Source organism: Homalodisca vitripennis, chromosome 6 (assembly GCF_021130785.1).
Source record: "Homalodisca vitripennis isolate AUS2020 chromosome 6, UT_GWSS_2.1, whole genome shotgun sequence".
NCBI lineage: Eukaryota > Metazoa > Arthropoda > Insecta > Hemiptera > Cicadellidae > Homalodisca > Homalodisca vitripennis.
In genome coordinates, this window is record NC_060212.1 from 17,643,275 (window position 1) to 17,670,713 (window position 27,439).

The 27,439-nt window shown below is 34.1% G+C and overlaps 1 protein-coding gene across 4 annotated transcripts in view; it reads left to right on the forward strand.

The window, feature by feature from the left end:
* Positions 1-27,439, forward strand: part of LOC124364151 (irregular chiasm C-roughest protein) — a 393,724-nt gene that overhangs the window by 238,356 nt on the left and 127,929 nt on the right. For all 4 annotated transcript variants that reach the window (XM_046819395.1, XM_046819397.1, XM_046819396.1 and 1 more), the window contains exon 4: positions 10,605-10,634. The gene's annotated coding sequence lies outside the window, so the exon portion shown is untranslated. The remainder of the gene's footprint in view (positions 1-10,604; positions 10,635-27,439) is intronic.

Genomic DNA, 27,439 nt, shown 5'->3' on the forward strand with positions numbered 1-27,439 from the left:
CTTTTATTGCCTTGATACACTTACATCTAACCACGTAAACAATAATGTTATCACCGTCTAGCTACTAGATAAAAGTGTTAATGTTGAAGTCTTATACTGTAGGAGTGTCCTATCTGATAAGAGATGTTTAGGTTGTACTAAAACATTAATGATATAAAAATATATAACTTCAACGTCAGAGTCACCTAGACTACAAGTAGGCCTATAGTGTAATTTATACCCGGAGAAGAGGTATTCTCATTGTCTCATCAGGTACAAAACTGAGTGCACTACGATGTTATAGACACAATCTCTAAGCGCACTGGAGCAACCGAGGTTTCAACACCTACGGTAAGTATGGTGGGAAGGTTTGATTAATTGTGAATGATGACTTTCAGCTCCAGTGCATCTTCCTCTTAGGACTTGACTCCTGGAATCTGGAGTCATCGTCTCTTACTCTAAGCATCATTCACCTTCAAGAACTCATCATTCAAATTTACTCAACGCTTCCCACCTTACCAATGTTACTTCGGTTATCTTAGATTAAGAACTTCGGGGAGTTGTTTTGATGTTTCAATTTTTAAAGTTTAATTACAAGATATTAATTTATCCTCTAAAATGGCCTTTTTATATTGCGTGCACCTGGTAGAGAAATGCATATAAAAATAATAAGTAATAATATTATAAAATAAATTATATAAAAATATACTTCTCGAGAAAAAGTATTATTACGTTATATGTAATTTTTTTACAAGAAATAATGAAACTTATTTACAAATATAACACTTATAAAGGGCCCTTTTAGGGATTATATCTAAAAGAACTTTTAATTGAACATTAAAGGCATTAGGCTGCTTAATAGAAGTGTTACTCATTTTACATGATGTATAATTTTTAAATGCGCCTATACTTTAATCGAAAAATAAACTTGGATTTAAATATTTCTATACCAGTAAATACTAGTATATACACGTAATTCCTGAACGTGTGTCATTCCAATGCCATCTACTGCGTCAGGCACAGAGATGGCTGTTAGTTTTGTGGAGAGTTGGAGATTGGTCAATAGTTGGCGGTATCAACACTATATCCATCCTCTCTGATGTTTGCATCACTCCATCTAGGCCTCTCATTTATGGGAAACCACAACCTCCACAACTAGCTCGTTCTGATACGCTCGTTGTAGTCACTGCTATTGATCATTTCCAATATGGGAGGGGGATACTATAGTAGTGGGGATAATATGTCATCGCCGTGGAGTCAAAATCACGAAATGGCTTGTAGAAAGTATATTACTTGAGATTGCATGCCTGTAAATATAGAAAAACGTGTATTGAGAAGGTTTTGAGGCATTCTTAATTGCACTATGGCTAGGTTACCATTTAAACTGAATTGATTTATTGATATTGGAATTTATTATTACCATGATATCCACCATAATATACGTTAATTAGCGATATACTCCATACTAAAAACATGTGAAATTTGGATGTTGCGTCTACAATAGCATTTATTGGTTGATTTATTATGTATAATCACATAAAAACAAAATTTAAAGACAGAATATTTGTTAAAAAATATAAAAATGATGGAAAAATGGTTGCCTGTAAAGTCGGTTTTACGGGCGAAGATTTTACGTGACAACGTCTTTTTCTCGGTAGAATATTTATTGATATGAATATTATTAAATTGCACAATAGGAACAAGGAATTGAATGAAAATAAGAATTGCACAAATTTTAACTATAGAAATATATTTTGTTTACTAAAACATTGTACATAATTTGAAATTAATTAAAATTTGTTATTGTAAATGGTAAAGTTGAATAAAAAATTGGAATTTGAAATTCTTGCTAAACACAGTTAAATTCTAACTCCGCGCGTGGTGATTGGTCGGTTTAGTTCGTTTGTTTGGTCGCACTGTTATGACAGGTTAGAGGTTATAATTTGTTATTTTAAATGTTTGACTAGAAATACGCGCTGTTTCTTCTCAATCGACTGAATTACGATTGATTGCAGAGTGATTTAAACTAATAATTTACTTAACACTATCAACATTTGTCAATAGTATGACATAACCTATAAACTCAGTTTCTCAACTTTTGTGTCAATCTAACAATTAATCAATCAATCAATCATAGTTTACGATAATGAAATATCAGTGTACAATTATTTACCTTTATTGTTGTAGTTGTTGTAAATGACGAATCTAAGCACTCCACATTTTCACGAATAAACATAGTTATCTGCTTTATCCCGTGCGGCGGACCCACAGTTATCTGCTTTATCCCGTGCGGATCCCGTGCGGCGGACCCACTGGACGGGCATCGTAACGTTACCGGGCGTTACACTTTTTCATGAGTGACTCCGAGCCGCAACCTAATTTAAGACGTTGTCACGTCAAAATATTTGGTATAAAATATATGTTTGGACTTATATGAATATTGTTAATACACCACGTTATGGCTGTGCTACTTTGATATTAGCTGTGCTGGACGGAAACTGCTATTACGTAACTGAACTATTACGCTACCACTGTCACATTATGGCTCCCACAAATTGACAAAGACGTAAACTGCTATTAGGTAACTGAACTGTTACGCTACCACTGTCAAGTTATGGCTCCCACAAATTGACAAAGACGTAAACTGAAACTGCTATTACGTAATTGAACTATTACGCTACCACTGTCACGTTATGGCTCTCACAAATTGACAAAGACGTAAACAGCTATTAGGTAACTGAACTGTTACGCTACCACTGTCAAGTTATGGCTCCCACAAATTGACAAAGACGTAAACTGCTATTAGGTAACTGAACTGTTACGCTACCACTGTCAAGTTATGGCTCCCACAAATTGACAAAGACGTAAACAGCTATTAGGTAACTGAACTGTTACGCTACCACTGTCAAGTTATGGCTCCCACAAATTGACAAAGACGTAAACTGCTATTAGGTAACTGAACTGTTACGCTACCACTGTCAAGTTATGGCTCCCACAAATTGACAAAGACGTAAACTGCTATTAGGTAACTGAACTGTTACGCTACCACTGTCAAGTTATGGCTCCCACAAATTGACAAAGACGTAAACAGCTATTAGGTAACTGAACTGTTACGCTACCACTGTCAAGTTATGGCTCCCATAAATTGACAAAGACGTAAACTGCTATTACGTAACTGAACTATTACGCTACCACTGTCACGTTATGGCTCCCACAAATTGACAAAGACGTAAACTGCTATTAGGTAACTGAACTGTTACGCTACCACTGTCAAGTTATGGCTCCCACAAATTGACAAAGACGTAAACTGCTATTACGTAACTGAACTATTACGCTACCACTGTCACGTTATGGCTCCCACAAATTGACAAAGACGTAAACTGCTATTACGTAACTGAACTATTACGCTACCATTGTCACGTTATGGCTCCCACAAATTGACAAAGACGTAAACTGCTATTACGTAACTGAACTATTACGCTACCACTTTCACGTTATGGCTCCCACAAATTGACAAAGACGTAAACTGCTATTAAGTAACTTGACTACTGTGCTACCACTGTCACATTATCAATCTAATATTTCTACATTTTTTTAAACTGAAGCTAAGAAACCATGATTATCGGAATTCTGAAACTATGATGATTAGAATTCTACCGACTGATTATGAACACATAACGCTTAAGGTAGAAAAGAAAATACTCGTACTACTTGAGTGCTGTATACTTGAACAAGGTTGTTATAGTTGATTATGTCTAGCTATGATTAACATATAACTATTAATAAGTTATTTTGAAGAACTTTGCAGAGATCAGTACTAGCCAGTAAGTTTAAAGAGGCGATTTGTATTAAGTGTATTAAATAAACTTTAATTCCGTAAAATATCAAATAGCCGTAACAAATCAATCGTAAATAATATAATTAATTGCACAATTCATTAACTCGTTATGAACAAAAATATCATTACAGAAGCAGGCATAAACGAAATTAATACTACAATTGAGTCCTAATAGGTTATCGGGCAAGACATATACTGCGTTCTGTATTCAATATCAGTAAACCACATATGTTGCATTCAGATTCATTCAGGCTGCCCATTTGAAAGCAATATGGTAGTCGGTAGGCTGGTTAGTTGAAAAGTTGAAAATTGCATTCATAACATTCACCAGGGGAGGTTTTCAAGTACCGTTATGTTTGTAGGAACGCAGTCGGATTCCTTACAATACCCTGACTGGCTGCAGTTTATTGTACATTCCTCCAATACCTCGGCGTCCTTACAATAACTCGACATCGTGTCGCGTCGTCCTCTCCTTGCTTGTTATCCAATTGTTATCCTTACAAACAGACCGGAGTTGTGTCGTTTCACACAGTGATTTACGTGACTGGCTGCAGTTTATTGTACATTCCTCCAATACCTCGGCATCCTTACAATAACTCGACATCGTGTCGCGTCGTCCTCTCCTTGCTTGTTATCCAATTGTTATCCTTACAAACAGACCGGAGTTGTGTCGTTTCACACAGTGATTTACGTGACTGGCTGCAGTTTATTTTACATTCCTCCAATACCTCGGCATCCTTACAATAACTCGACATCGTGTCGCGTCGTCCTCTCCTTGCTTGTTATCCAATTGTTATCCTTACAAACAGACCGGAGTTGTGTCGTTTCACACAGTGATTTACGTGACTGGCTGCAGTTTATTGTACATTCCTCCAATACCTCGGCATCCTTACAATAACTCGACATCGTGTCGCGTCGTCCTCTCCTTGCTTGTTATCCAATTGTTATCCTTACAAACAGACCGGAGTTGTGTAGTTTCACACAGTGATTTACGTGACTGGCTGCAGTTTATTGTACATTCCTCCAATACCTCGGCGTCCTTACAATAACTCGACATCGTGTCGCGTCCGTCGTCCTCTCCTTGCTTGTTATCCAATTGTTATCCTTACAAACAGACCGGAGTTGTGTCGTTTCACACAGTTATTTACGTGACTAGCTGCAGTTTATTGTACATTCCTCCAATACCTCGACGTCCTTACAATAACTCGACATCGTGTCGCGTCGTCCTCTCCTTGCTTGTTATCCAATTGTTATCCTTACAAACAGACCGGGGTTGTGTCGTTTCACACAGTGATTTACGTGACTGGCTGCAGTTTATTGTACATTCCTCCAATAACTCGACGTCCTTACAATAACTCGACATCGTGTCGCGTCGTCCTCTCCTTGCTTGTTATCCAATTGTTATCCTTACAAACAGACCGGAGTTGTGTCGTTTCGCACAGTGGTTTACGTGAATGTAGCGCTTCTCTTTTATGGAATATGAGTAAAAACTTAAATAACATTTAAATAGCAAACAAGAACTTTTGCTCATTTTGGTTCGTCTTTATTAGTTCAGACTCCAGAAAAAGGTTGGTCAACAGGATTTATTTTGTCGTTGTTATTTAAACAACCAAGAACTCTTTTGAGTCATTTTGACATGACTTTATTAGTTCAGATCAGAAATAAAATGGTTTATGAATAGGATCTATTTTGAAATCCCACTTCTGAGAAAAATAGTTATTAGGGGTCAACTTGTGAAATTAAATGAGGAACTTTGTAAGTGATATTGAAGGTAACAGGATTTCACGTACATTTGCCATCGCTGAGTAATACCAAAAAATTCGGTAACACTACGTTTCGAGATCTACAATCTGATCTCTTCTTCAGGTGAATAACTAACCTAAAACATAATTACAAACTATGTTAAAATAAACAAATCATGCCGTAGCGTTGTGACACGGTCAGGAATCACAACCATCACGTTGTGTGTCAAGTCCATTTACTGTTAAACACAACACTAATTATTAAAAATAAGCTACAGATTATAGGTCACAACAAGTCTGCATTCGCCGATCAACTACCTACGACTGTGATATTGTTTGCCATATTGTTTAGTGATATTGTTTGATTTTGCGTGTCTTCTATTGTTATACTCGCACTTATCAGGTATTGTGAAGTCACCTTGGATGAGTAATTTCCTCCACAATAATATTCCTTGTACGAATCATCCTATAGAGAGAACTTGAAATTCCTGAAAATTTCTTGCTTCAGTTAGGAAGATAGTAACACTTCTTGACTTTTAAGCACTAGACCAACAATTTTGTATAATTTTGACGATGGACGGATTGTGAAGGTTTATTCGGACATTTGCCATCGTTCAGTGATACAACAATTCATTTAGTGTATCGCATTTTTGTGTTTCACAACAGTACGGAATATATCCCAGTAAAACACGCTTTAGGCTTGCACAGTAACAGAATCAGCAGTTCCACAGAGTAGAAAAAAATGCTTGAATAACAAATAAACGGAAATTGCAGGTTATTTCGTTTCATTTTCTATTCATGTTCGGACATTTCCATTTACTGTCTCATCAGCGTTAGATATATTACGAGAGACATTTGGAAGGGAAAAGTTTTACAATGATGCTAACAATGCTCTACAATGAACCACAATGCTGACAGTCCTTGTTCACCACTGTCATTGTACTAATATATCATTTCTGTCGCCCTCAACCACCATACTGTAGATATGTTGTCTCAATTTTAAAGTTTTTAATAAAAGCATTTTTAATATATTTTTATTATTGTATACAGGGAGTTAAAACATGGAACATTAAGGAATATGAGTTAGGGGATCATTCATTAGATTTGTACCTAATTAGAGCAATTTGATAGTTTTGGAACATTGATGTTTATCAACTTGAATATGTCACCCATGTCTAAAATTAAACTAAAAAGTAGGTGACTTTTTACTGATATTCTTGAAAACAATTTATATTGTGCAGTAACTGAAAATATTAGCTAATCAGTAAAGGGGAAGAGAAATTAAAACGTCAAAGTTTTCTACCAGGTCCTCTACTCATAGTTGATTACTATAATCGCCTACTATTTCTCTTGTCTAATGTCTATTATTTTTTCAAGTTTTATTTATTATTACTTTAATTACATATAATAATAACCGTCTGCAGATAAAGTAGTCATTCCAGTTCAGTAGGAAGAAGTAGGTAGATTGTGTGACAACTAAAATATTATTACTTTGTTTCCCGTGAGAATTTCATGTACTTAAATCTCGAAAAAATGTTCGAGACACAAAACGACTGTCTATAGGAAATTTTGTGAACACAATGTACATAAATATGTTGTCTAAATTAATAAATAATGGAGTTCTGTATTTGTGTAGAGTTTTAACGGGCGTCATAATGGAACGCAATAGCGCACCAAGCAAGGCAACGACGTCAGTTGACATATTTATTTCATCAATTTTGCAACCAAGTTCAAACTTGTTTTAGCTTTCCTTTTGTTTGTAATTGGTGACTGAAAAATAACCATGCGATTTATATAGAAATGTTAGAAATACCAAAACTATTGTTTGTTACAACATTTTAGAAAATTTTTTAAGTATTGAAGGTCATTATTCGTTGTCCCAAAATACATAAGAAGACTCGTGAATCCATCATCTTTAAACGAAATTCCACACCAAGCTGGCCAACTTAGCCGAGATATTTTTAAGAAACATTTTTCCGAGTTTCAACGTCTGGAATGTTTTTGGACATCTACACTTTCCTAAAACCGCTTTATACATACATTTTGGAACGTGTGGTAGTTTTGGGTTTTGGACGGGGGGGAGATCATGTTCCGTGAAGTATCGTGGACATTCTCAGTTAGGACATGATTTCTCCAACTTAAAAAGGTGCATTTATTTAAATCGATTTATAAAAACTATCCTGAATCTTTCTGGAACTAGCACGATTAATAAAATTGTTTAACACACCACAGTTGGAGGAAAGCGGTATAATCAAATGAGAAACACATTTCACCCACCCAGTCCCATTCATGAACTGTAAATCAGACAAGGTAAAAAAACAAGTTGTAGCAAATAATTTGCACGTAGCGTGACCAGCGCAGGCCACACCACAATAATTGGCAATGGTGTAATGTCGCTCCACGTTTGGACAAACAGTCTTTAACGCTTTGCATAACGCGCGCTGTTTTAATTGAAACTGTTGTTATTGGTGTATAGTTACATTAATATGCATACCGACCCGGTGATGTCGGGCTATATATGCATACACAACACAACTGACGCCTTGTTTAACATGTGTCGAGTAATTAGCTAACTTGTCAAATTATGGTAATTATATTCAGGGTTTGCGCAGCGTAGGACCGCCCTCTGATACTGTAAACGTCGCAATCCAAGTTAAATTTTGATCTGGATTCTCCATGCCCAAAATCGACACTTTTTTTGTTAAATTTACAAATAAGAACAACAAAAATATAACTGGTTTTTGGACATTTGAGATCGTTATAGGTTATAAAACGTATAACACTATATCTTTTATCTATACTATACCTATAAAAGGTTTTATACTTGTATAATCTATAACGATGGAAAATGTCCGAAATCCTGTTATCGTTCTAAACCTTTCATCGTCAGTAACAAACTTTAAACACAGAACAAAAATGTGTGGTAAGTATTTTTATGAAGCAATTAAGGAATAGTTATACTTTTGAGATACAATTTTTTATATGCATTCCATACATAATTGTAAAAATATGAAAAAGAATTTCTAGTTTTATTACATGATCTAATATAACGTGTATTTTCGTACATATAATACAAAATTATATTCCACATTGGACTGAAAGGAACACAAGAACAAAGTTTCAAGCCTGAAGGACTTTTCAATCAAGATTTCTCTTTCAGGCGGGAAAAGACAGACGGACAGCTTTTTTCAGTTTTTTACCTCAAAATCAATTGTGTTCTTTTTTGGATCAAGAGGAACCTTTGAAAGAGGTTTCAAGTCTTTAGGATCTTTCTATAAAAATGTATTTCACTGACGGACTGTAGGGCGGATATACGGACAAGGTGTGTATTTAATAACAAGATAAACACTGTCTTGTACGCTTAAATGTTTAAAAAATTTTCACTTGAAGAAGGAGTCAGATAGCAGGTCTCGAAACGTCACGTTTGAAATTTTTGCAATACTTAAGGTATTCTGTAATTGTCACCCATTTATGCTTACGAGGACACATACTGTAATAAGGTAAAGTAAACGTTTCAATTGGTCGATAATAATGGAACGATACGAAATCGCATATTTGCTAAACGCGTTGTTGTATGACTACAGCGCATTTTCTCCGTTTGCGAGACAATTGCTGAAGACAACAAAGCGTAATGGAGCGGTGGTTTACCAGTCACAGGAATGGGGCTACATTACAGACTTGATGGATATATGTAATGCGGTGAAGGTCGGTCGCCATTGGTTGCTTTGTGGACTGTGGTATAATCGCGTGAAACAAAGGACAAAGTATACTGTATGCTGCACCGGCTCACTTTGCAGTATAATGTCTACCCGCCACATCCAAGTTTACAGTAATGTCCAGGTATTATTGGATTGTAATTTGTTTTTACATTATCACATGTTGCTGTGTAACAATAGGTTATAATGTACTGTAATAACTTGCCTCGTTTTATCAATAATACACGCGGCTGTATGACGTCATAAGTATTATAACATTGCCCTTGTTTAGTTTAACTCGGAAGAGAAAAACTCATAATCTCTTCCGCTTTTTGATGTTTTATTTAACAACCATCCGTGACTGGCGGCCATTTTGATTTTAACACTATAAGACCGATGTTAAACCCCGTGCAATTTTATGGCCTTGTTTATGCCGTAGAATTCAGGGAGAATTCCCATTTTCAAGGTATAATTAATACGTACTCCATGTTTTCCGCATTTTCAAATATTTGTATTGGTTATATGATAAAAAACCAAAAATGTTTCTCTATCCATCTTTTAATATTTATAAAGTAACAACTTAACAAGAAAAACTAAAACGCGTTCAACGCGTATTAATTATATCTTTTAACCAAGACAGGTCCCACACAACCAAAAATAAGAGCGTAAATGTTTGCAGAATAACATTGCTCTTACGGTGTTAAAAATTTTAAGATAACTGTGATACAGCTGACTCTTATAATACATATACGAAAGTGTAAGTAACCATAATCACATAACCTTTGATGTGAAGGAGCTACGTTTACTAATTTTGGCAAATGCTTCAAAATAGGGAATTGTATTCTGGTCTTCCATAAAACGTTTCACCCCGGAACACAGACCATATAGTTTATTATAGTACTTGTATTGATTTTTAAAAGGCATCGATATTTTTTTTCATCGAATTGATTATTTTCTGGTTATAAAGGCATCTAAGAAAAACTGGAGATCACTGAAAGAGATTAAATCGAATGCCCCCTAGAGTAAATTATATTTAAATTACGTCACCTTGTAAGTTTTACACGCTAACCAACACAGTCCAGCAATATGAAACAACAATGAGGAGATTGCCAAGTTGCTGGGGGAGGAGCCGAAGGGAGCGGAAGCCCAAGGGACCCACATTTATCATCCTGTGTGGCTGTTTATATGTAGTAGTGGTTATAACTTAGCCCACAGTCAATGGTGGCCTTTATTGACGTTTTATTTACTTTCCATCGACCATCTCTTGTATCATATTGCTTTATTGTATTTATCTAAGATTAATCCTGATCTCTAACATTTACTATAATTTTATTTTCTTTATTGTTGCAGGTTAAGAGCCATTGAACCATCGAACATCAGGTAATTTATTTATTTAATCTACAGGTAGTTAAAATATAATTGCATTTGCGGCTTTGAACGTGTGTTAGGACCTCTGGTTCGAGGGGTTGCCGACGCCAACGTTGAATTTAGGTAGTTGCTACGAAACAAATGTGTCAAAAGTGTGTATTTGAGGCCATTGTGGCATGTCTCATTATTGTTCTTTGCTGTGAAAATAGTGAATATGGTTGTGCTTTAATAAACGGTGTTTACAACGGAACAGTTTATTGCAATGAATAGAATCCTTCAATCTATATTATTAAAAGAAAACCTTTTTATTTTCTTATTTGGAGATGATTCAAACAAATCAGAGATCATAATAATCAGTGAAGCAATAATTGAGTTATACATTGTGTATCTAACCCAACTTCGTCATACTATATAGGGTAGGCCGTATTGAATTTAAAACTGTATATGAAGTAATTCAAGTTTATTTTAAAAATACTTTAAACACTTTTAAAAGGAAATTTAAAAAAGTTTAAAGTATGTTAATGATTATTTGTGTTCACCTTATTCTGTATTCTATGTCGAAGATGTTCTATTGAACGAAATATATTTTAAGTTACAGGATACAGTAATTATCCTAATTTTATAAAAAAATATTGTTTTTTTGCCGTTATATCGTCGAATGCCAATAATACATACCGGAACAGTTTTTTTATGAACTTTTTCATTCTCAAATGGAGAAAAGTGTTCAGATAATGCAGTTCCAAACTTATGCAGGCTGACCCATAATGACGTTGCCGGGAGATGCAATAGTTCTGTGAAATAGTTGAGTTCCCTTAATGGACGCGCAGTTTTAATCCTTGCTCGTGGCTTTCGTATTTTAAAAGGCTGCAGAGACTGAAATAATATCAGCACCGTCTCCATGTAGTACTTACCGCCGCTCCCTTCTTGTTATTTGTTAGGCCACTCTTACGCTTTTAGTCATAGACAAGTAAATATTGTGTGCTGTCTCTGTCAACAAACTGCATAACATTTTTACAATTTATTTTTAATGTGAGGCATTTATCCTGTAGGATACATAAGTCTCATACCTTTATTTAAACGCGCAGCAGTAGTGCTTTTGTGATTTAAGGATATTTCCAAATATTTAGGCTAGTACAGTTTATTTATATGCCTTATGTAGATACACTAGTAATCTCTCAAAATCCAAAATCCTAATAATATATTTTGCAACACTAGCAACACGAAAGGACAAAATGGATAAGGAGTGATAAAAGGATTAAAAAGGCATAGTAAGAAGAACGCTTTACCTACAATTATGTTCCTAATTAGTTCTCCCAATTTAACCTACTCCTTTAATTGGATTCGGGTGGTCGGGTGAATTTATCTCTCAAAACACCTGTAAATTTAGGTATATAGTTTTTTCCAAAACTTTTTCCGGATTTTACAAAACGCCTGGAGGTGACTCTCTGAAGTTACTAAGAATTGAGATCCAAACTCAATAAGAACTGTCAAAAACCCTGTCTTCACCTCTGGGGCGATATAATGCCACTTAAGTGACGATATCATTATCCTCTTAAAGTGATCGTCCTTACACTTGGCCACACTCAGGGCGTGTAATCCACTTAGCGTAGAACATCCTTTGTGTAAGTAACAAACAGGTCGTCTCCTTTCTTACATATTTTGTCGAATCTAAGACGTCCTCCATCGGTGTCATACAATCTTATATTTTTCAGTTTGGACAAGAAGCTGAAGATACCCCTCGGCACTTTCTACCGGAGTGTCAGGGTATTTAGCCTGGATAAGATTAGTGTTACGGGCCGCCTTCCTTTTAGTTCCCATAAAGGGGATATCTGGCTTTATACTTTTGTCACCTAGGAAGTAGAATAATTACATTCTCCTCCAGCCTAAGCGGATACGGTAACGTAATCTCCCAGCAACAGACTTTAACATTGCAGGAGCTCCGCCCATCCCAACAGTCATTCTCTGCAGAAAATTAGACTATTGACCGACCTTTTGCCCCAATATATCGTCATTTCCGGAAAGTGATCATCAGTAGGGATGATCAAAATCTCCGCTCCTATACTCAGTAGGGTTACCATAGAGCTGTGTCGTGCCCAGTGTAGGTTTAACTGTAAACCAGACGAGCCCTTTAGGGACATGTCGTCTGGACGATTACTCTCGCCTCAGTTCTGCCAATAGGACAAAGCCGCTGATCCTTTCGCATGCAGCAATACCGTTGATACCGCCACTAGTTATGGAATTTGGCACAGACCTGGGCATCAAACAGCGGCACTTAAGAGAATGGGAGATTCAGGCACTTATGGAACTCTGTAAATGACAATAAAAATATATAATTTAAACTAAACTCCAGCAGCCTACTGGTATGGACTTATATTGCAATCAGTGGAATTACACGTAAACCTTATAACTTGGTTGTCATGAGGTAAGTATGAATCGTGATAAGTACAATTTAATAATAGCTATTGATTATAGCTATTGATACTAGCTATTGATTATAGCTATTGATACTAGCTATTTATTATAGCTATTGATTATAGATATTGGTAATATCTATAATCAATATAATATAATATGGGCAGTTCATATCATATATGAACTGATATATAATATATGATATTGATAATATGGGCTTATGAGAGTACTCATAAGTTAAGAGTTTTGTCATTTAATGTGTCATATTTATACCCGACGTTGGGAAATCTCAGAATATATAAGATATTTTACATCCGTTGTAACAGGAACAACGTACTTTCCAAACTCGCGTGAGGGGGTGAGCCACTAAGCAATAAACTAAGGGATGACTAACCGTAGCAGGGGTACCAACAGACGTAATGAAACTCGCCAGTTTAATCTGTTAAAGGGAGACTCCCCACAGTCGGTCCCTTACAGAGGAGTCGCTCCCATGGGGTCGGCAGGAGACATATCTTCGCCTTAGAACTGCTTAGACATTTCATCCCCTTACTCATCTTGTTCGATCCTCCTTTATAAATATTCTCTTTCTCGTTTTAATTTTGCAAGACCTTGTTTGGCGTATAGCTGGATTTCTTTGATCTTGTAAATTCGCGCACGGTACTTTTTCAATGCTATCGATATATTTTGTAAGTCACCTCTTTTTGTTTCATCGTTCAATAGTCATTTCTATTTATGTGCTCACATTCTAAAATAAAAAATACTAGCAATAAAACAGATGCTCAATATTAGGAATAACTTTGAATGATTACATTTAACGTAATTTATAAACTCTCTGTTGGAAAAAAAGTTATTTTTCAAAATGTTTAACTATATAATTGGAAATTGTGATATATTGTTCTACTTACCTTAATACCCATAACTTTAAAATTTGCTATTGAAGACTTATGAATTCAATAACTTCTTCTACGATATAAGCTCCTTGTTACGATAGGTTGTCCAAATTGATTCCCAATGCAGAGCACAGATGTTCGTCTGATATTACCTCTTAGAGACCTAACTTAAAATAACATCAACCTTTCCAGTCCAGTGAATCGTTATTATATCTTGAAAAGTATTTCACTATTTTTAACTTTAACTGTTGCAAATTGTTGGTTAAAGAACATAAATGTTATAGCATGACAGGTGCCATTGTTTATTACAGGCTTGGCTTTAACAATACAATATCCAATCGAACGCAAATGTTTTATCCCTATGCAAAACTGTGGTAAAAGAAATTCTTGTATGGTTTATACAAATTAAATGCTGTGCTAAAGCTATGAACTCATTCTAATTACAACTACTAAAATCAATGATTCCCAAACCTTTTATTCTTATTAAACAGTCAAAAGTATTTTATATTTTCTATACAAGATTCAGTACATCTATTTGTTATGCATAAATTATAAATTTACACATTATTTATTAATAAATAGCCAGAGCGGATATATCCTGATATGCATAATTTTAGTTCTCAGCGTATCTGTTTTTTTTTTAAGTTTTGCATTTACGCATTATTTATTAATAAACGGCCAGAACGGATATATCTTGATATGTATACGGCTATTTTGGATCTCAGTGTATCTGTTTTTTAAGTTTTGCATTTACGCATTATTTATTAATAAATAGTCATAACGGATATATCTTGATATGTATACGACTAATTTGGATCTCAGTGTATCTGTTTTTTTTTTTAAGTTTTGCATTTACGCATTATTTATTAATAAATAGTCATAACGGATATATCTTGATATGTATACGACTAATTTGGATCTCAGTGTATCTGTTTTTTTTTTTAAGTTTTGCATTTACGCATTATTTATTAATAAACGGCCAGAACGGATATATCTTGATATGTATACGGCTATTTTGGATCTCAGTGTATCTGTTTTTTAAGTTTTGCATTTACGCATTATTTATTAATAAATAGTCATAACGGATATATCTTGATATGTATACGACTAATTTGGATCTCAGTGTATCTGTTTTTTTTTTTAAGTTTTGCATTTACGCATTATTTATTAATAAACGGCCAGAACGGATATATCTTGATATGTATACGGCTATTTTGGATCTCAGTGTATCTGTTTTTTAAGTTTTGCATTTACGCATTATTTATTAATAAATAGTCATAACGGATATATCTTGATATGTATACGACTAATTTGGATCTCAGTGTATCTGTTTTTTTTTTAAGTTTTGCATTTACGCATTATTTATTAATAAATAGTCAGAACGGATATATCTTGATATGTATACGACTAATTTTGGATCTCAGTGTATCTGTTTTTTTTTTTAAGTTTTGCATTTACGCATTATTTATTAATAAAACGGCCAGAACGGATATATCTTGATATGTATACGGCTAATTTGGATCTCAGTGTATCTGTTTTTTTTTTTAAGTTTTGCATTTACGCATTATTTATTAATAAACGGCCAGAACGGATATATCTTGATATGTATACGGCTAATTTTGGATCTCAGTGTATCTGTTTTTTTTAAGTTTTGCATTTACGCATTATTTATTAATAAAAGTCATAACGGATATATCTTGATATGTATACGGCTATTTTGGATCTCAGTGTATCTGTTTTTTAAGTTTTGCATTTACGCATTATTTATTAATAAATAGTCATAACGGATATATCTTGATATGTATACGACTAATTTGGATCTCAGTGTATCTGTTTTTTTTTTTAAGTTTTGCATTTACGCATTATTTATTAATAAACGGCCAGAACGGATATATCTTGATATGTATACGGCTATTTTGGATCTCAGTGTATCTGTTTTTTTTAAGCATTTAGTCATAACGGATATATCTTGATGTATCAGTGTATCTGTTTTTTAAGTTTTGCATTTACGCATTATTTATTAATAAATAGTCATAACGGATATATCTTGATATGTATACGACTAATTTGGATCTCAGTGTATCTGTTTTTTTTTTTTTAAGTTTTGCATTTACGCATTATTTATTAATAAACGGCCAGAACGGATATATCCTGATATGTATACGGCCATTATGGATCGTATGTATTATTCCTTATAATAAATTACGATCAGATTAACTTTTATTGTGATGTATAACCATATTTGTCACAAGAATTAAATTTATAAACAAGTTTATAAATAATTATGCTTATAAATAAGTAGTTATTTAGTTTCATGCAATAAATATAGTCACTCGAGTGCAAGGAGAAGAAATATTTGACCGACTGCCTGCAATGTTTTAAGTATTCCAGGTCAAGATAACATTGTTATAGGCGAGTTGTCGTTTAACAGACAAATGTCACACTTGCGTGAAAACGTGCCGCCTGCGGAGTCGGTTTCCCTTTGTTTCATAGCCTCATCCCTCTTTTACCTAAACGTTACCGGCTAAACAAAGGCAATACTTTAGTTGTTGTAGTACTTTATATTGGAAGTTAGTTGATTAGTTTTATAAAAATCAACGAACACATTTACTGAAATTTAAAAACAGTACAATCTTCTTGACAATTTTAATTGGACTTGAAAGAAGCTTTTATTTTGTATCATATAAACTGGTTTCTACTGTATACAAGTTTGTACTGCATTATAATTATAACAAATACTAAAACAATCAAATGCGATCTCTAAAATTTTATCTGTTGAAGTTAAAGAGTTTTAAATGTATCTCTCAATTTCTTCGCACTTGTATCGCTGTTTCAAAGAAATATTTTATAACTAATTATGCAACTTTGCTTCCTATAATTTTTTTACATGTCAACGGATGTATCCTAAGGATTTTAATTGCTTGTTTCCTTTCCATTTCGTTAATAGTTCCGTGCCATATATCATTTTCCATTTTTAATCAAGGCTTCATCATAAAAACTGGACAGTTTTGATTCAATACAATATTGGGAATCTTTACAAATATAATAAATAGCGTCAATATTCCTGCAGGACAATGTCACTAAATCCCGTAAAAAGTTTCCTCGTTGATCACAATTCATAGCGTATAATCTCATTGCCGTGTTTCCTTTGTTAGAACTTATGACACAATCGTTGAAAAAGAACATAAGATCTATTCGTTATAGACTACTGGAACAATAGAATAATATTAGTGATTTATTTTTCCGGTATCTATTTTTATAACATTACATCACTTGGAATGACTTATTCGAATCAGCAGACGCTGTCGTGTTTCTTTTGTTAGAATCTATGATACAATCGTTGTCGTAATAGAACGTAAGACCTATTCGTTATAGAGATGACTCCAGTGCCTATTTTAACTACAATACATCACTTAAAATGACGTAATCGAACCAGACGCTGCCGTGATTCTTTTGTTAGAACCTATGAGACAATCGTTGTCGTAATAGAAAGTAAGACCTATTCGTTATAGAGATGTCTCCAGTGCCTATTTTAACTACAATTCATCACTTAAAATTACGTAATCGAACCAGACGCTGCCGTGATTCTTTTGTTAGAACCTATGATACAATCGTTGTCGTAATAGAACGTAAGACCTATTCGTTATAGAGATGTCTCCAGTGCCTATTTTAACTACAATACATGACTTAATATGACGTAATCGAACCAGACGCTGCCGTGATTCTTTTGTTAGAACCTATGATACAATCGTTGTCGTAATAGAAAGTAAGACCTATTCGTTATAGAGATGTCTCCAGTGCCTATTTTAAGTACAATACATCACTTAAAATGACGTAATCGAACCAGACGCTGCCGTGATTCTTTTGTTAGAACCTATGATACAATCGTTGTCGTAATAGAACGTAAGACCTATTCGTTATAGAGATGTCTCCAGTGCCTATTTTAACTACAATTCATCACTTAAAATTACGTAATCGAACCAGACGCTGCCGTGTTTCTTTTGTTAGAACCTATGAGATAATCGTTGTCGTAATAGAACGTAAGACCTGTTCGTTATATAGATGTCTCCAGTGTCTATTTTAACTGCAATACATCACTTAAATGAAGTAATCGAACCAGACGCTGCCATGTTTCTTTTGTTAGAACCTATGATACAATCGTTGTCGTAATAGAAAGTAAGACCTATTCGTTATAGAGATGTCTCCAGTGCCTATTTTAACTACAATTCATCACTTAAAATTACGTAATCGAACCAGACGCTGCCGTGTTTCTTTTGTTAGAACCTATGAGATAATCGTTGTCGTAATAGAACGTAAGACCTGTTCGTTATATAGATGTCTCCAGTGTCTATTTTAACTGCAATACATCACTTAAATGAAGTAATCGAACCAGACGCTGCCGTGTTTCTTTTGTTAGCACCTATGATACAATCGTTGTCGTAATAGAACGTAACACCTTTTCGTTATATAGATGTCTCCAGTGTCTATTTTAACTACAATACATCACTTGAAATGACGTAATCAAATCAGACATTGCCGGGGGCGGTTTTTCCTTGTTTATAAACACTGAAGGGACAAGGAGATTCAATCTGAAGCGGAGTGATACAGAACAATGCTCGTGAATGCCTCAAGGCGCCAATCCATTCCGCTAACAAAACAGTTAAGCATTATGCAAACGGCGTTTATCGCTTTTTATCCTGTGAGTGAGATTTATATTTTCAACTCATAAGGAATTCAATTTTGAGAAAATGTTATTTAAAAATGTGAAACGTGAATTTCGACAAAAAATTACATAAATCTTTATCACTTCCTAGGAAAAATAAATAACGTATACAAGGTGGGTGGAGTGCAATTGTATAGAATGACGACATCTCATCCAGTAACAAGATTTCATTCCTATTGGTTCCGAAGCTTCATATTGTTTCCGACAAAATAGTTGAGGGCTATTTCCGAGAATCCATATTAAGTTCACCAAATTCCATTGAACCGGTCTCATCATCGGCACAGGGATCATCGAGACCACAGTTTTCAGCACTTTGGCCGGAAACTGTGTTAATATCGGCAATCCGAGCCATGTCTGTGGCTCACCTCAGCCTGCGTCTCTTTGAGCAAACTTTATGTATTTTGGAGTATTCCACGGTTACTAAGGGTATAAATGTATCACTGTTTTAGTAACGAGACCTTGAACAAGTAACGTGTTCACTCTCCACCAATATGGGAAATTAAAAAGTCGGATTAAGAGCTAGTAAACAGTAACCGTTGTCTGTCACTGGAAACAGATGTTATTCCCCGAAAAGAAGGTAATAAGAAAAATACATAATACCAAAATGAGTCGCACAACAATTATTTTTAGTTTTCCATATACTCGTAGTGGAAACAGCACATATAAACCATCAAGCCATGTTTCAGATGTTTATAGCATTTAACAATGTTAAAGTACGTGTAACGATCATGTTACCTTTTGATTTCCGTAGTTTTATTTCGTAAGTGTTGAAACGGCGTGTTGTCGTTCTTACGATTATACTTTTCTGTACACAATAAACAGAAATGCATATTTTTTTGAAAATATAAAAATATGTTAAAGAAATCTGTATATTGGAAGAGCTTCTCTGAGAGTCAAATATTGCACTTTAATCATTGAATGATCAAAACATGAGGAAACGTTAAGTGAAAACCTCAAGGACATCGATACCACTTGTCAACCCCCGCCGCGCCGCAACGGTCGGCCTCTACAAAACTTTATTGCTTTCCTTTGATCTTGTCTGGTGGCAGTAATAGGATTCTTTTATTCCAAATTTAAACGAATCAAGCTCACAAAAGAGGCTCAATCACCATTTTACGCCGCTCACAAAGTGGAATTTTTGGAACCCAACTTTTGAAAAAATAAAAAACCAACTTGTTTTAAATTTACTACACTAACTTTTATGTTTTGAAACTCCTTGAGTTCGTCTGACTGACTTGGAAAGAACAAAAATCTGTTCATTTTATTGTATTTTATTACTCTCTTGATTTAACTTCAATAAAATTGACACTCTTACAAAGTTACTTAGGTGAGAAATTAAAGGAGGAAAAAACACTCTCATAACTTTATTAAAAAGAAACGGCAAAATATAACCTTAAATAATGAAAAGTATTTTTATCCTCAAAACACTGCAAATGACAGGTCTTGAATGCTAAAAATAAAAATTATGCAAGAAAAGGTCACAGAGTACGAATTGTTCCAATTATTGCAGCAATGTACATTCAGTAACACGAGTGTCATTTTATTGCTTTATCTATTTTGGATTACATAAAATCCAGCTGAACTAAACATTTAAAGCGTGTTACATAACCTAAACAATGGACCACGTACGTAGTCAGTTCATAACCACTAAGCAAGAAGGGCAATTAAATAAATGAATCGTAATTGGCCAGTCTGCCTGTTAGTGTAGAGCATGACAGTCTTATTGACAGTCTGCCTGTTAGTGTAGAGCATGACAGTCTTATTGACAGTCTGCCTGTTAGTGTAGAGCATGACAGTCTTATTGACAGTCTGCCTGTTAGTGTAGAGCATGACAGTCTTATTGACAGTCTGCCTGTTAGTGTAGAGCATGACAGTCTTATTGACAGTCTGCAGAGCCAATTTGCAGAGCCAAAAGTCATAATTTCACATTGATAAATGTGAAATTATGACATTTTCTTATTTATAACAAACCATCAGACACGTAATTAATGTTAAATCAACGTCAGATAACCGCACACAATACACAGATCCTCGAAGTGGTGACTTTCAGTCTGTCTAGTTGTATGACGGTCGGTTTCAATTATATCGAGCTATAAAAAATAAAATAAGGGAAGAAAACTATCGTTTAAGATTTTTAACCCTTTCGGTACGCTCTCGTTCCGACCTCCACAAAAACTACCTTGGCTGACTGATTTCTTTCCGACAAAATATAGTTTTATCGATTACAAGAAATCTAAGTTACGTGTTTATAAAGTGCAAATATGCCATCGGCTCCTAGGTCACAGTAATGTGGCACACTTTTGAAAACTGACCTACCACACACAGTAGTATGTTTGATAAACGGTGACTTGTTTAATCTGGCCGTGACTGTACCGAACTATCACAATTTCTTCGTCAAGAAGAGTTAGGTCGCGACGACTCTTGTCGGAAGGGAGGAAGTCTGGAGGAAATTACATGTGTATCGCGTGTCCAAGTTTCATATCGCACACGACCAAGAACAAACGTTACTTCAGTGAACTTCTTTCCAACAATTGTGCAACTGCTTGTACTTTGTACTAGACTAGGTACAAGCGTCTACAAACGAACTGTTGTGTTAGCGTGTTCTCTTTCGTATCTTATTATGTAGGGCAGGATCAAATCTATGTTTGCAACTCGATAAAGACTAAGGTTTTTCGTTTTTTAAATTATTTTGATAACGGGCAATAGTGCTAGAGCCTGTTTTCTTCGGTTACAAATCCATTTTATCCATATTTTTCTAAAGGTTCTAAAGGTCTTTATGTTACCTCCTAAGTCGATGCTTTTCTGAAACGGTAACTATTAGATGAAATTGTACCTAATTTTGGATTTTAGAATGTTCTAGTTAGGATAAACCAATAGGATATAAAACCGCCCTTACATATTGGAAAGTTTTAATCTGAAAGGCATACATGGAAGGTTATTGAAAGGACTAAAACAACAATTGAAAGGTCTGTTGCTTAAAGGAACTGATACTGTTGGTCGGAATCATTTTGCAATGCATAATAAAGTACTTTACTGTAACCTCAAAGAACGACCAAATTCATTGAAACTTTGAAGCTATGCTCAATAAAGGTCGTAGATATTGTTTTACATATTATTTTTAGTTGGAATGGTCCTGCTGTTATAAATAATTGTATAAACCCTTGTCTAAGTGAAACATCTAATTATATTCTTGTTCATGGGTACTCATAGTATAATATGAACTATTTTCATTATTTGTTATGATAAATTAATTTTTAAAATAAAAATACAAAACCATTGTTCTTTATTTAACTTTTCTTTATCATACGAACATTGTTTACGTCACCACTATGATTGTAGTTCAGATTGCAGCTATATGTTCTTGAGTAAACCCTGTGCAGTACTAATAGTCTTTGAGTTATGACGGAAACGACAACTATTTTAATCAATTAAAAATTTGTTTATATTAAAAAGAAGTCAATTATTATTTTGATTTCTTCCAAAATATTTTAAAACTAGGGCCTGTATTGAGCACAAATTTAAAGTTTCATTAAATTTGGTCTTTATTTGTGGTTGCAGTAAAATATTTTACAATGCATTGCAAAATGAGAGCGACTAACTATATTGGCCTCCTAAAAATATGTAAGATGGCAAGGAGGAATTACATGATAAATGCGGCTTATTTTCTCTTGTTTACGCAGCCAAGCTACTACTTGCTATCTTACCTAAATTAGTCAGACACCGTAGTATTTAAATATCAAGATTGGTCCTCACTATCTGGAAATTGGTTATCATTATCAGTTGATGAAGTCAGTCCTTGTATTATTTACAAAATAAAAATATAAAAAAACAAAATTAAATTTTTTTCTGAAGCAGGGCTCCCCATAGTTTAATTTTAGACGATTAACAATAGTGATAAGGAAATGATAAGTCAAAAGGTTGTAGTGAAACAATGTATTTAACTGTAACCCTACATTTTCGTCTTCTTGAGATAAGGAAACATAAAATGGAAATGGGTTTTTATGACTTTAAAAAAACTATATACAGTTACATGTATCCAACATATCTGGTGCATTCATTTCATTATTCATTCTTGAATAGTTTTCCCTTCAAGAAGTAGATTGGATCTTGCTTGAGAATGGGTCGTCTACTGTTCGCTTCCTAACACAACATGTTCAAGAAGTCTTTGTTACGATACGGCCAAACATATTCACTCATAACAGATGCGGTAAAATATCGATACTGTACAAGTATCGATAACAAATGCACTAGAATAGTATTGACTATCTTTTGATAAGACGCACCTGGGAGGTCTGATGTCAATGTCAATGAAAGCTGCTGCCGTACGATATTGACTGTCAGTAAGACAGAGATAAACTGACACTGACAGACAGCGAGCGAGGTGCGAGCAGAGAGAACTGTGTGTACAGCGCATGTCATGCGGCCAATCCATATCTCTCATCCACTATACCTGGGCCAATAGATTTACATTCGAGCTCATTCATGTCTTAGCAGCAGTCTCGTTGTTGCAGCACGATATTGACTGTTTGTTGAAGACGCACCGGGGAGGTCTGATGTCAATGTCAATGAAAGCTGTTGCCGTACGATATTGACTGTCAGTAAGGCCTCTTTCACACACATCGAATTTGGACGTCCGATAAAATAACGGGCGATATTTTATCGTTTGGGTGCCGCTTGCACACACATCGATTTTTTACCGTTCAGAAAGTTATTCGAGTATATGGTGTGCTGTAGTGAGTGTTGTATGTGTTGCTTCTCTCTAATAAATAAAAACGTGTTGTGGCTATGTGGTTCCTATCCCGCCGTATAAAGCGTCGTAGGATTAAGCGGAAGTGCTGGATACATCCAATTAATAAGTCAAGGGAACAGGTGGGAACCTTTCACACCCTTTTTGAAGAACTTCGACATGATGGAAATAAGTTTTTTAATTTCTTTAGAATGTCTACGGTTTTGTTTGATGAACTTCACGAGATGTTAAAAGATGGTTTGGCTTCCACTAGGGAAATAAGTACGTCATTATCAATAGCAAATTCTCCATCCATATTAACAAGCTGGACACAGTTACAGTTTAACAGCGATTGTGCAGAGAGAAGGCGCAGTGAGAAGTGAGGAGTGAGGACGGACGGTTAAAATATCGATATGTCTGGAAGCGCACGAATGGACACGTACGCCACTGTAAGGACGGCAACGGCACGGTTGCCGTTGGTCTGCAGTGGCAGTGGACGGCTGCTAAACGGCATTTTATCGTTGCCGTTCAGAAATCGTCTAGTCTGAAAGCTCCCGTTTACTGCTATGCGCCACTATTGGAATTTGGACGGTCGATAAAATATCGGACGTCCAAATTCGATGTGTGTGAAAGAGGCCTAAGACAGAGATAAACTGACACTGACAGACGGCAGGCCAGGTGCGAGCAGAGAGAACTGTGTGTACTATACCTGGGCCAGAAGATTTACATTCATACACATGCAATGGATCATTCATGTTTTAATGTTAGTCATGTGTATTTGCCTAACTTTTGTTTAAGAAATATTTTTAAGTTAATGTTAAGCTAAGAAAATAACAGCACAGAATCCTTTACTGTGATGCAAACTAATTAAGCATCATGTGTATTGAAATCAAGCAGGAGTTTTTAAAAAATTTAAGGATGTGGGGTTTTGTATTTTATAAATCCTTTCAAAGTTTCTTTTTAGTACGGTACTATTAAACCAGAAGTTTGTAACATTATGCATAATAATAACCATTTTGATAACAATAAAAACCTGGAATATACTAAATAGGAAATACAGATTGATGCGTAAGCTCATGTTATGTTGTAAAATAAAACAGTAAATTTGCTATCCCGTTATGTAACTTAATACGACGTAACTTTGTAAAATGCGTCCTGTAATCTTGTGGATATGTTTTTTATTGGTTATAATAACGATTTTTTCCGATGCGAGGTAAATCAGCCTATGTAAATATGTTTTTTATCTTTAAAAGTTGTGAGTAAACCTTTATCATAACTTTATGAATTATAAAACAGAAAAAATTAAATTACTCGGTTGTAAGCATTTAAGTTACAATTTAAGGGCATTCTATAATTGGACCTACAAGAAAAATGTTAAAGATTTATCTTGTTTGCGGTATGTATGCAAGAAAATTTAGGATATTCACGAAGTTTTTATTAATAAGAAATAATGTTGTCCAATAATATGTTTAAGCAAAACAAATCATCTTCCTAAAACTTATTTAGTTAAATAATTCTTTCCTTATAATATAAATCATTAAAATACAAATTTACGTAAAGCCGTAACTCATTGTTATATACATTTACATTTTGATATGTAACCGTGTTTATTTGGGGTTCGTTACAGAATCGCTAAATTATTATAAACGCAGAGAAGTTATGGTAAGGGGAATCGGAAATTAAAAACACTTCCCTAACCTATAACAGACTGTAACACCTTCATTAAGAATATGGCAAAATAATTTAAAAAGTACATTCGTTACTTCACCGTCATTTTTCTCTTGATCGTCTTCTTGATGAAATTAAGTCATAAAAATGTAATTACTTAGAGTAGGCGTACATTTATTTTCCTACTTGATTGTTATTTTCTAAAAGCTTATATTATGTAAAAGTGTTGCGGGGGCAAACGATTCAATCTGGACTGGAGAAATACAGTGCAGTATTCACGAGAAAACCTCCAGGCGCCAATCCATTTCGTTGACAAAACATTTCCGCTTTATACAAACCGTCGCGTTTATTGTAGCTGCAGTCGTCAAATTTTGGCTCTGCTGACGTACTCGCATGGCCTTGTCTTTGGAATTCCTCCGAGGATGAATGATGGGATCTAACCATTACTGAAAAATGAGAGTTGAAGGTATTAGTAAAGGTAGTGATATTACAATTACTGAACTATATTAGAGTTTAGTGCCTCGGTGTTATACTAGTTCTATTATTTTAGAAACTTTAAGACCCGACGCGTAGGCCTTCCAGCCGGTAAAGCCGACAAATTGCCGCATCTCAGCTAATTTCGCCCGCTTTTACACATCGGTAGAATTATGCACATCTATCACTACTAAATCTGTATTTTTCTGTTTATTTCGTACATTTTATTTCATTTATTTTGTTTTAATTTTAAATTGTATTTTTCAATTTTTAATTTATTTTGTTTTCATTTTAAATTGTAATTTTTCTATTTCTTATTAATTTTATTTATTATTTTATTTTATAATCTTTTACATTTTATTTTTTTGTGTTTTTTATTTTATTTATTATTTTATTTTATAATTTTTTTAATTTTATATAATTTCTTAGTAAATTGTTTTTTATGTTATAATAATTAATTAGTATTTTATTTTATTATTTCTTTTATTATTTTATTTTTGTTTTATCTGAGGGAATGTTGACGTCATCAACATAATGAACCTTGGTCAGAATATTTTATCACGTTTCTACAACGGTTTCTAGGTGGTACGGGGCCAACCCCCTAACTACGGCCCTGGGTTGGGTACGAGTTGTGTTGCCACAGTTCAATCAAAGTATGGACGGATGTCGGCCGATATTAATATAGTTACGTCGTCAGTCTTGTGGGTATAGTGGGGGGCTCGATTAATAACGGGCGCCGTCTAATAGATTAGCTCTTTGTTATAGGAGCTCGATATGGCCAAGATCCATACCCCTATTACGGTACTGGAGGCTACACTAGATACAATCTGGTACATTTCCGAAAGATTACTAACTAGTTCTTGTTTTAAAAAAATTGGTAGACGTAATTAAAATAGTTCCTTAGAATTTTGTTGTTGTGTTGTATAATAATTATTTCAATGCAATTATTGAAACTAGTAAAGGTACTTTGGAGACCACTCTGTTCCTATATGAAACTTGTATGTATATACAATGTATATGCGATATTAGTAGGTTTATATAGGTTATAAAGAATATGGGACATATGGAAGATATTTTCCAATTATCAGCGCAGAAACTAATTTATGTACGTTAACACCAAAATTTATGTACAATTTAAATTTAATGGTATTAGTGGATTTTCTTCAGGCATAATCTTAACACAACTTTTTGAGTTTTATTTATTACAGAAGCGAAATATCAATAAAAATTGCGCTATTAATAAATTTATTTCCCGAAATAATTTCTAAACAAATTAACTTATTTATTTGTAAACGATAAATATATAGGTGATTATGCAGGAACTAAGGCAATGTTACTAAATAGTAACTATTAAATAATTTTTCGCTTTTTTATAATGTTTTACTCATATATTTCTACCATAAAGTACAGTTTATAATCAGTTATGAAATAAATTAATAGCAAAATGTAATTTCGTCATTTTTCTTTGTGTGTTTCTTTTTCTATATATAACAACACAATATACAATACAGATTTAAATTGGAATTTTAATACGGTAATTTTAATACAGTAGTTTTATTATTTTCTTATTAAATTTTATTATTTCCACGGTAATGGTTCACTCTAATGTAGATTTGTTGTTACATACAATAACACTTTGAAAGACGAAGTGCTGTAATAAACAAAACAAATGGCGAGGAATTAGTAATGATTGGACCCACTTTATTTTACCTCGTTCTAAATCGCAATGAAATGCTGAACAACACATTTCCTGATCTCTGTTCATCACAGAGGCATAACAATAATAACATAGTCATAATACAAATTTAAAAAATGTAATAAATAATTTAAAAATAATAAAAAAGTTATAAATAATTTTAAAATAATAAAAAAGTAATAAATAATTTTTAAATTATACAAAATTAATAAATAATTTTAAAATAAT